Raw genomic sequence first — 13122 nt, forward strand, 5'->3', positions numbered from 1 at the left:
TGAAGTTTCAATGGACAATATTGAGTTGCCATCACCTGATGAAGGACCTGATTGCAAAACACACTTGCCAAGTTCAGAGGTCAAGTCCAATGATGTTACAATGGACAATACTGAGTTGCCATCACCTGGTGAAGGACCTGATTGCAAAACACACTTGCCAAGTTCAGAGGTCAAATCCAATGAAGTTTCAATGGACAATATTGAGTTGCCATCACCTGATGAAGGACCTGATTGCAAAACACACTTGCCAAGTTCAGAGGTCAAATCCAATGAAGTTTCAATGGACAATATTGAGTTGCCATCACCTGATGAAGGACCTGATTGCAAAACACACTTGCCAAGTTCAGAGGTCAAATCCAATGAAGTTTCAATGGACAATATTGAGTTGCCATCACCTGATGAAGGACCTGATTGCAAAACACACTTGCAAAGTTCAGATGTCAAGTCCAATGATGTTACAATGGACAATATTGAGTTGCCATCACCTGATGAAGGACCTGATTGCAAAACACACTTGCCAAGTTCAGAGGTCAAATCCAATGATGTTACAATGGACAATATTGAGTTGCCATCACCTGGTGAAGGACCTGATTGCAAAACACACTTGCCAAGTTCAGAGGTCAAGTCTAATGATGTTACAATGGACAATACTGAGTTGCCATCACCTGATGAAGGACCTGATTGCAAAACACACTTGCCAAGTTCAGAGGTCAAGTCCAATGATGTTACAATGGACAATATTGAGTTGCCATCACCTGGTGGGGGACCTGATTGCAAAACACACTTGCCAAGTTTAGAGGTCAAGTCCAATGATGTTACAATGGACAATATTGAGTTGCCATCACCTGGTGAAGGACCTGATTGCAAAACACACTTGCCAAGTTCAGAGGTCAAGTCCAATGATGTTACAATGGACAATATTGAGTTGCCATCACCTGGAGAAGGACCTGATTAAAACACACTTGCCAAGTTCAGAGGTCAAATCCAATGATGTTACAATGGACAATATTGAGTTGCCATCACCTGGTGAAGGACCTGATTGCAAAACACACTTGCCAAGTTCAGAGGTCAAATCCAATGAAGTTTCAATGGACAATATTGAGTTGCCATCACCTGATGAAGGACCTGATTGCAAAACACACTTGCCAAGTTCAGAGGTCAAGTCCAATGATGTTACAATGGACAATATTGAGTTGCCATCACCCGGTAAAGGACCAAAGTGCCAAAATCAACCGGTAAGGTCACAAGTTAATGAGAAGCCAACTATTTTTTATATCAGATTTGTGTTCATCATTTACAGTTATATGAAAATTTGAAATTTCTGTTGGTTCTATTGAGCAACTTATGAATCAAACCACTTGTCAGAGAATTCATCTGTTAAAGCTACAGTGTCTCAATGTAATTGTTTATTGGCGTGGAGACTGAGTCCAAAGTAACGGTCCTTTGAGCTGGAAATCCTTGGCAACAATCAACACATTTACCGGTACACTCGTTCAGTTTGCTGGGGAGTCTGTTTATTTATGTACCATTTCAGTGGCACAGAAGAAGAAACACAAACAAGCATGTATGACTCTCTAGCGTGACTTTACTGTGTGAGGCATCGTTGTTACCGGCAAAATTGTACGCGTTTGGAAGTGCTTGCTTGTTTCTGTAGGTTCACTCGAAGTAAGATTTTCAGGTTTTGATCGTAATGAGATGAGATCGAATGTAAGGAATTACATGTACTGGTATATGTCCAAATTGGCGCAAATGATGGCTCAATTTCAGGCTAAGTTGATTTTTAGTCCCAACGGACGAAGTCCGGGGTGACATAGATTGGGTCATGTCCGTCTGTCCGTCCGTCCGTTCACGCAGATATCTCAGACATGCCCTGGTCAATTTCTTTCAAACTTTGCACAATGATAGTACCCTACCCCATACAGATGCATGTCGATTTGTTTCACAATGCGATCAAATTTGGCCGTGTTAGAGGACTTTTTAGTTTACACCTCCATAGACTCCCATGTACAAGGCAGTTCTCCATAGACTCCAATGTATAAGTCAGTTCTCCATAGACTGTGACCCACGTATAAGGCCAAGAAAAATAAAAATTTAGTTTCTCATCGTATTCATATTGCAAAAAGGATGCAGTGACACAGTTTTTAGCCACGGATGAAGTCCAGGGGGCTTATAGATTGGGTCATGTCCGTCCGTCTGTCCATCCGTGAGTCCATCCGTTCACGCAGATATCTCAGACATGCCATGGTCAATTTCTTTCAAACTTTGCACAAGGAAAGTACCCTACCCCGTACAGATGCACATCGATTGGTTTTGTGATACGATCCAAGATGGCCGCCAGACGGCCATTTTGTTACGATTTTTTTTGTGTTTTCAGCCATAACTGAGGCATATCTCAACTGATTTCTTTCAAATTTGGTACAAGGGCATTGATCTATGTCATACATATGCATATTGATTTTTGTTGTAATATGATCCAAGATGGCCACCAGGCAGCCGTTTTGTTACAATTTTTTCGTGTTTTAAGCCATAACTAAGGCATATCTGAACCGATTTCTTTCAAATTGGGTACAAGGGCACAGATCTTTGTCATAGCAGCCATTTCAGTACGATTTTTTTGTGTGTTTTGAGCCATAACTCAGACATGTCTCAACAGATTTCTTTCAAAATTGGTACAAGGACATACAGATATAGTCATACATGAGAATGTTGATTTTTGTTGTGATAGATCCAATATATGGCTACCAGTTGGCCATTTTGTTTTCCATAATACAATGCAAGATGGCCACCTGACTGGCATTTCACTGCCAGTTTCCCATTTTTTTCCACAATACAATCAAAGATGGGCACCTGATGGGCATTTCGCCTCCTGTATTTTATGGCTAAAGCTAGTAGATGTTTTGAATAATGTCAACTTGGCACATGGACAACACACTGTATCTTTTATTTGCACATAGAATATTTCAACAATATGATCAAATATGGCTGCCAGATGACTTTGTTTCATTTTGTTAATGGTGTTTCAGTCCCAGTGGACACAGTCTTGGGACTTGTTGTTTTTAGAGTGAATGTCCAAAGTACTACATCAAACTTTATGAAATATGGTACTGGTGATAATCTGTCAGTGTTAGGATAGGGTGCAAAAATGTTTTGCAGCATCCTGTTGATCAAGTACTAATTGATTCATTTTAATGACCTTTTGTAATTAGTATGGTGGCTTATATTGGTTTTATGTTTTCACCACCATGGAACTCATTTTTGGCCCATTAATTAAGCCCCATCTGTATCGCAGTATTTTTAATCACAGACCTAATTAATGAAGAGGACTCTTTCCTCTCAAAGGACTTGTAATTAAAGTACAAGTGGGGACTGTGTCATTGTCAATGACTTGTTAGGAAAAGTCTGAGACACTATAGCTTTAATGTAGCAAAGTGGACCCAGGCTTTGTCATTGACCTCTGAATTGTTAATAGAGGTTTTCTTTTACTTAATGTTTAAAGTAAATTGAAACTGAAAAAAAACTGCAATGCCTTATGTTTTAATTTAATGAATTGATAAAATTTAACAAAGATGACAGATGAAAAATCAGATTGTGAGTGATATTGACATGCTGTCTGTTGATCATATGTTGTTTGCTGAAGCCTCCAGAAAAATTATTTTTATTGAATATTTTCAATTCAATTAATTACTCCCAGTAATTGACATTTACAATGAGCTGAAATACAAATTATAAAACCTTGTGGCTTAAAACCACAGGCCCCATTTTTTCACCAAATCAGTTTCAAAAGTCTGAATGCTTTTAAGAAAATGTCAAAATTCGTTTGCTCAATCAGATTCAAAGTCAGTAAAACAGCAATAATGCAGAACCTGCAGGCAACATCTCCTAGCACAATTCTACACAATAAAAATGAATCTTTTAGGATATGGTCTTAACGCCATACAGATATTAAAGTTGTATGACATTTCTATTTTTCAGGATAGTCGATGGGCAGAAGCATTTACCAAATTGAATGAAGGTGATGGTCAAAGACAGATAAATGGTTGCTATTTAGTAAACAGTGCAAAATAGCCACTGGAAGCAATGGAGCACAGGTATTCGTTGGAAAAATAAGTGATCAGTATGTTGCTGTCAAGAGAATAAACACTGATTTGTGCAATCAGAATTGGAATTCTTTGATGCAGTTAAAGACTTGCAGATGTCTCATGTTCTAAAGTACATTTGCTACAGACAAGATGATGACTTCACATATTTGCAAGTCAGTTATGTGAATATAATCTCAAAGAGCTAATTGAAGATAAGTCGTGTCCATTTCGTGACAGACTGGTACCAACTTTCTATAGACGTGTCGAGTTGTGCATACAATTTTTGACAGGGTTGAAGGAACTACATAGTGCTGATATTCTGCATAGAGATATCAAGCCAGAAAATGTGTTAATAGGTAAGACCATTGGATCTTTCTTCAAAGTATTTTCAACCAGTTACAGTGCAGGTCAATTTACCTTGGATTTTCAGTGTTTCACACAGACAGATTTCTTGACTATGAGAGATGTGTTTATGTATTCGCAACATCATATCAAAGGGTTGGCGTTGGCTGCCGCTTGTTGTTGACTACATGCACTTTTTTACCACATATTGACAATATTGCATTTGACAATGTCAAAGTGTATCACCTGTACCCAACAATTAGTAAAATTAACTGACTTGTGCAAATCTTTCTGTTGGGTAATATCTATATGGGATGGCGCCCAATAACCGTCAATGCACTGGCTGTAGTTTACGAGATGTTATATGTTACAAGAAAAGTAGGCAATTTACTTAATACTTATACACTTTGTTTTGAAATTGAGCCCATCTAAACACTGGTCGGAATTTAATTTGATGGGTTTGAGTGCATGTTCACAAAATATTGATACATCTACATTTAATCCTTGGAAACATTTCGCTGAAAAGCGAACATGCAGTGGTGAAGGGAATGTACGAAACTTCTCTCGCAGTCAAGAAATATCTGAGGTATGTAAGGGTAGCTCAAACCCCCAACTGGGACTGTTTACTGGAACTCTGAGTTGGCTCAAAGTGCATTCTGGGACTGGTCCCAGTTGGCTTCTAGGACTGGTCCAAGTTGGCTCCCAGGACCAGTCCCAGATGCCTTCAAAATTCATTCTGGGACTGGTCCCACTTAGCCTCCAGGACCGGTCCCAGTCTGGGGATGGGAGGGAGGGGGTGGCGAGAGATACTTGCTGGAGCCCATTTTAGACCTAAAATCTTGTTATTTTAGGACCCCATTTTATACTAAAGAGGTACAGTAGCTGAAGACAAAACAAAAAGTAAACAATGACCGAGGAAGTGAACAGCCCAACCACTCTATCAGATTTAAATCAGTTCAATGTTGACAATATACAGTCTGTGAATGCAAGCTAAATGCATGGGCTTTGTATAAAGTGTTAGGGGACTGGTCAATTTCTTCAGCCTGGGGGGGGGGGGGTGGATTCATGGGGGGGGGGTTCACCCTGTTTTTGACTTTGGTGATAGGGGGGTCACCATGTTTTTGAAATGCCCAATAGGGGGTCATTGTGTTTTTGAATTTTCAAACAGGCTCATCATTGCCTAAATGCTAGTGTCAGCCACAAATTTCATCATTCAGTTGTATTTTTCGGCGCGCCCTTTGGGCGCATAACTTTAATAATCAGTCATATTTTTCAGCACGCCCAACTTTAACATATCAAGCATACATACATCAGAGATATCTGTATGTTCAATATTTTTCAGCGTGCTCTTCAAGCTCATTACTTTAATATATCAGACATTTTTCAGCATGCCCTTCAGGTGCATGACTTTACTATACAAGGCATATATATCAGAGATATCAGGATGGTTCATATTTTTCGGCGCGCACTTCGGGCGCAATACTTTAAAAAATCAGAGATATCTTGATGTTTGCTAAGTGAAAGTGTACCATTATGAAATCTGCATTTCATATGAAAAGGATGACAAATTCCTGATACTTTTCTGTTCTCTCTATGAGAATTCAGTATGAGAAAGCAACATGCACAAATATTTCACAATATATATTTGATACATGACTTATTTTAGGGATAGAAAAATGACAAGATATCTTTCCTTCTCATTGATGCAATTATTTTCCTTTGTGTCACAGGTTTTCTGTAGAAAGATGCTTTTTTATGAACAAAATAACAGTTAAAAAAGGCAGTTTTTGTCATTATTAGCTGTGCTTTTATGGTTTCAATGTTACAAGAGAAGGTCCTCTCAGACACTGTACACATCAGATTTGGCTAAAAAAGCTCTCTATGGCTCCTCAGGAGATTTAATTGGATGGTTGGCAAGTCTTAACACCCATCAAAGTTTTTGATTCACTGCTTTTTCCTCTTTGATATTAATGATTGTCATCCATTTCTGTACAACAGTGCAGGACATCTGGTTAAGCATAGAAAGTGTGAAATACATTTACAGCTCATTCAAAATACAGCTCATTCAAAATGTACTGTATTCAAACTTTAAGATTGACACTTTGAAATTCCTATCTTACAACTGACATGTCAACAATTTCATTAAAACAGAATGACTATTTAAAATATGAATATATGTAAAATGTAAAATATAATATATATACGTATATATATATATATAATATATATATAATATATATATATATATATATATATATATATATATATATATATATATATATATATATATATATATATATATATTTATGTCCACCTTTTGTTTTACCTATGTCGGCGCCGGGGGGGGGGGGGGGGGGGGGGGTCACCCTGTTTTTGAAATTTGGAAATGAGGGGGGTCACCCTGTTTTCAAAATTTGGAATAGGGGGGTCAGCCACTTTTTGACGTCGGCAAAAAATAATCCACCGGCCCCCCCAGGCCGAAGAAACTGACCAGTCCCTTATTATAGAACCCAAAACAAAGACAATCATGATTGCCTTTTCACTTTCATAGTTCATGATATTCTGATTTTAACAAAAAGCGTCAAATTTGTAACAATAAGTTTTGAGGATGGAAAAAGTTAGACAGGGCTGGACATTTCTAATACACTTTGTCTTTCATAAAATCTGAAAATACTTCTGCACTTGTGGGTGTGAAACAAAAAAAATATTTACTCTTGCCTAATCCTTTTAGTTAATAATCCTGATTTTATTGTCCTGGATATTGTAATCTTTGTATTTCCTGACCTACCATTGTACATCAGTGACTTGAACAGGCGCGGAATTATTCATTTCGTCTGTAACAGAGTTTATCGATGATGATGATGACGACGCTGGTGATGATGATGATGATGATGACAAAGATGATGAAGATGGTGATGTTGGTGGTGGTAATGAGGAGAAAAAAGGAGATGGTCATAATGAGTATGGTTCTATTGATACAGTCACTGGTCTTTGCTGTACCCAACCTCATTTGGCGTTGACATCAGCATCTGCAGTGACAGAAAATGCCACGTCTAGCATCACGTCCACCAGTCTAACTAGTTCTGTAGTGACAGACAGTGCTGAATTTGATGATAATTCAACAGAACAACCACAGAGTGAGTATGAAATCACATAGACTGTCGCAAACATCACACAGTGTTAAATGACCTAGTGATGAATTTGTCATCGATTAAAATGAAGCACTTCACTGAGAAGTTTCTCTCTGTGTGTAGATGACGTTTATTATGGCTCTTGTACGATGTAAACAAGTCTAATCTATAATGCGAAGTACAGGAAATGTTCTATTGGACAGTAAACCAAATTCATCATGTAAATGTAAATACAAACATAATCACTACTTAAATCATGTAAACCATATAGACATCCTTGTACATTACACGCATTCTTAGGCCTTTTATGCACCAGGTTTGTTTCTGTGGCTGCCTTCCATTTGACTCATTCTCGTTTTCCCATCATCCTTATGGGACAGTACCAATTCTGACAAATTTCCAGAGTCTAAAATGCATTCTTTTATCACATTAACTTACATTCACTAGCTTCACACTATTTGCCTATTTGAAGGCAAATTAAACTGCAAGACTCTTTCAATAATGCATGCTCATGACTTTTTGATATAAGTCGGTTGATATTGTATGAAGAATTTTTTTATCAAAAATTTATGAAATGTTTTATTTTCTACAGAACTAAATCAAAGACAGTCGCCTGAAAGAAAGTTGAGAGATTGGTCGTCAGCAGAGAATAAAGCCATCTATGACCATTTTGATGTGAATTTAAAAACGCTAAAATGTCCTGGCCGCGATGAAATTCTTTGCTGTATAAAGAAGTATCCAATTCTCCGTCGAAGACAATGGAGACAAATTAAAAGTCAAGTGTGGAATAAATCAAACAATTGAAAAATATGAAATTGACATAGCATGAATGAGATCAAAGTTAGACCACAGTAGCTGTAACTTTTGACCATATTTTTCTCCCAGTATCATGAAGGAAATGAAGCCAGGTCCATCCATCTGTACCAATGCCTGTTTTACATGCTCATGCTGTACGTACAGATTGAAGTGGGAAAAATAGCCCTCTCTTCCGGTCAGAATAATAGTGCCCCTAGTGGCGAAAAGCTTAATTCCTTGTGTTTTGGCATGGGCTCACAGCAACTTAAAAATGGCGTATTACTTTAAAAATTGATTGCGTAATATAAATTACAATTTGTACATGCAGGTGTACATCAATTTCATGATCTGAATCAAGTTGCTGTGTTGCGTCTGTTGATGACAATACTTTACCAAAAACAATACAGAATATTGAGGATTATTTGTAGCCCATGATGTTACCTTCTTTATATATTTGATGCATGTCTAGCTTTCTAATTTTTAGTCCCCATGGACACTGTCCGGGGAGACTTATAGGTTTGGTCATGTCCGTCTGTCCGTCCATGTGTGCATCCGTCTGTCTGTGCGTCCGTCCGTTCACGAAGATATCTCAGAGATGCCTGGAGTGATTTCATTCAAACTTGGTACAAGGATTACTTCATATGTCATACATATGCATGTCAATTTGTTTTGTGATACGATCAAATATAGCAGCTATTTTGTTATGATTTTTTTTTCATGTACAGAGCCATAACTCAGGCACATCTCAACCCATTTTATTTAAAGTTTGTACAAGGACATTGACCTATATAATACATATGCACGTCAATTTGTTTCATGATATGATCCAATATGGCAGCATGGCGGCCATTTTTTTACAATTTTTTCATGTACTGGCCATAAATCAGGCATTTTTTCAACTGATTTTATTCAATGTTGGTACAAGGACATTGACCTATGTCATGCACATACACATTGATTGTGTTTTGATACAATCCAATATAGCTGCATGGCGGCCATTTTTTAATGATTTTTTTCATGTAAGGAGCAATAACTCAGGTATATATCTCAACAGAATTTTTTCAAAGTTTGTACAGCGACATTGACCTATATGATGCATATGCACATCAATTTTTTTCTTGATATGATCCTATATGGCTTCCGTGCAGCCATTTTGTTACAATTTTTTCATGTACGGAGCCACAACTCGAGCAAGTCTCAACCGATTCTATTTAAAGTTGGTAAAAGGACATTGACCTCTGTCATGCATATCCAATTTGATTTGTTTTGTGATACGATCAAATATGGCAACCATGCGGCCATTTTGTTACAATTTTTTTTCATGTACGGAGCCACAACTCAGGCACATCTCAACCAACTTTATTCAAAGTTGGTACAAGGACATTGACCTATATCATACATATGCAAGTCATTTTGTTTCACAATATAATCCAATATGGCTGCATGGTGGCCATTTTGTTACAATTCTTTCATGTCCTTCACTCAGACATGTATCATTGGATTTTAAACTTGGTACAAGGACAGTGATCTATGTCATAAATATGCATGTCAATTTGTTTCACAGTCAGATGCAATATGGCTGCCTTGTGGCTATTTCGTTATTATTTTGTCATGTCCTCAGCTATAATTTGGAAATATATCAACAGATTTTTTTCAAAGTTAGTACAAGGACATTGACCTACCATAAGGACATTGACCTATCATGCTTTTCATAAATATGCATGTCTATTGGTTTCACAGTCCAATGCAATATAATGGCTGCCAGGTGGCCATTTTGTTACAATTTTTCACTACAGAGCTATAACTCAGGACATATTTCCACTAGCATCATTCAAAGATGGCACAAGGACATTGACCTATGTCATACATATGCAAATCAATTTGTTTAACGGCATGTAGCAGTATCATGTGAATATTATACTGCATTAAATTTCATGAAACTTGGTACAGATGTTAAGCTCGCATTACTTTAACAATGAAAAAGACATTTATCAGTGTCAAGTTAGTTAATTTGTAATTGCATATGTAATGAACTTTCCTAATTAGAATGATATATCCACAGATACTGTGTTAAATTTGATGACACTTGGTAGAGATTTTGATCTCATAGTGTTGTAAATACAAATCAATGACACTTAGTGGTATCACTTGTATATGTAGAGTAATTGTTAGTTTGCATTTACATAGTGGATTTTAGTTTTTTTTAGCATGGATGTCCAAAGTACTGCATCAAAATTTATGAAATATGGTACCGGTGATAATCTGTCAGTGTTAGGATAGGATGCAAAAATGTTTGGCAGCATCCTTTAGATTAAGTACTAATCGATTCATTTTAATGACCTTTTGTAATTAGTATGGCGGCTTACATTGGTTTTATGTTTTCACCACCATTGAACTCATTTTTGGCCATTAAGCCCAATTTGTATCGTTGTATTTTTAATCACAGACCTAATTAATGAAGAGGACTCTTTCCTCTAAGAGTACTTGTAATTAAAGTACCCATTAACAAGTGGGGACTGTGTCATTGTCAATGACTTATTATCTGAGGAAAGATAATATAGCTTAACTACTGGTATTTGACATTGTTGCATTCGCTTCCATATGTATAGCGATGTTGATTGTAATGTTCCTTGTTTCATTGATGGCAATTAAGCATGTCATTAAAGCTATTTCATAAAATGCAATCAATGTTGTTCTCCTTTCTGTTTTGATTCAGTTACCAATGCAACTGAACTACAACTAACTAAAGTCATCAAACATATTTCTGTCTGTGCTAAAGCATGGATAGAAAATGTCAGAAAAGGTTTAGATAATGTTACTGATTCTGATAAAACTATAGTACTGACATAATGTTGGTATGTAAAACTTCTGGTGTAATGCCATGTTAATGGAAGCTATTCTTACAAGCTAGAAATTGCACGTATGTACAGTCAAATCTGTGTTAAGGACCATCTATGCAGCACAGCCTCTCGTCTATAATGGCCACTTTGGAGCAGTCCCAACAAATTTTACGATAAAGCACCTGGATGTAGTGGGCACCCTTTCAATGTCCTGTTTGGCAGTTTAATTGTATATCCATCCAAGTCAAAAAGCCATGTACCTCAGTACATAGTAGCACTGGTTTTAAAATTGCTTGTTTTTTTTTTCAATTTGATCTAATGTGACCCAAATTTGATAATTTTAGGGCACAAATTAGTATTTTAAGGACTTGTGAAACTGCACAAATATATATATCATTGAAACTTTGGCCCAATACAGCAATAAGTGACTTGAATATGAAGATTCGCATCTTCAGATTGGTACTGTGAATTTTGTCAAAATATTTTATTGTTCAAATCTTCGATTGCTAGTCCCTTGTAAGGTAGTAGACTAGACACAAGTGAACTGATACATAATCTGTATTGATGAACTCCCTTTTAAAGACTAGCGCATTTTAGAGTTGAAAATTTCAAATATTTTTCAACATTTTTAAGGTTGTGTTGTATATGGATGTAACACCCGTCAGGTTCAACCAACAAAGCAAGGGCATAATTGCACACACAAAAGCAGTTTATTAACTATCAAAGTGACGACTTTTTATACACACAAACATATCTGGTTCACCCAACAAAGCAAGGGCATAATTGCACACACCAAAGTGGTTAACTACCAAAGTGACGACTTTTTATACACACAAACATATCTGGTTCACCCAACAAAGCAAGGGCATAATTGCACACACCAAAACAGTTTAACTACCAAAGTGACGACTTTTTTACACACAAACATATCTGGTTCAGTCGACAAAGCAAGGGCATAATTGCCACACACCAAAGTGGTGAACTACCAAAGTGACGACTTTTTATACACACAAACATATCTGGTTCAACCAACAAAGTAAGGGTATTATTGCACACACCAAAGTGGTTTAACTATTTTGAACACATGGAATTGACAGTGAAAATTCTTGCCTTCAGTAATTTTTCGAAGTTTTTAAAATATTGTTCCCTAAAAGCTAAATTTGTCAAATGTACATGTACAATATTAGCTCCCATATGGTATATGTATTAATGCAAGTACGTACTTCTGTAGAACTGCCTCAAATGTCACCATGGCTTTTGGTGTGGATGCATGCGGGTCTGTAGTGAGCAGTGTGCGAAACGCACGCAAAATCTCTACTGTAGTACTGGCCTTTTAATTCTTATTTCTTTTTTAATTCTGCGAATGAAGATGACAATACAAACCAAAACTCGGGGCAACTGATCTCAGTGTTAAAAAAGAAACATATGAAATCAGCGAAAGGGGCTTGAAATATGTCCCAACACGGTAATGCTAAGCATCCAGAAATCCGATCAGGGATGGTTAAATTTTGGCAGCACAAACACTGGATCACACAAAAATGGAGTCAATACATTACTTGGCTCTTCAAAAAACGATTCTGCCTTCTCCCCTTTGAGGGACTCATCGTCAAATACAAAAAATTAGGGCAGCTAATGAAGAGAAATAATACTGAAGTGTTGAAACCCACGGTAAAAGATGAATCCCAAATTTAAAATGCAGGCCTTAGCGTAATCATTACAGTGAGCAAGGCAAATGGCCATCAAGGTCAAAATACAATGAAGACAGTACTTTGCATAATGTTTAAATATCGGGCATTTACTTTCTAGCACCGAAATTTGACGTCCGACATATTTCCGTCACACATAACATTCTATATATCGGGTTTAATATCGGTACCAGACGATACAAGAATGACTTGCCTTCTGTTGCGGCACGCCGGGTTTGAGAAACTGCCA

This window comes from Ptychodera flava, chromosome 2, assembly GCF_041260155.1.
Source record: "Ptychodera flava strain L36383 chromosome 2, AS_Pfla_20210202, whole genome shotgun sequence".
Taxonomy (NCBI): Eukaryota; Metazoa; Hemichordata; class Enteropneusta; family Ptychoderidae; genus Ptychodera; species Ptychodera flava.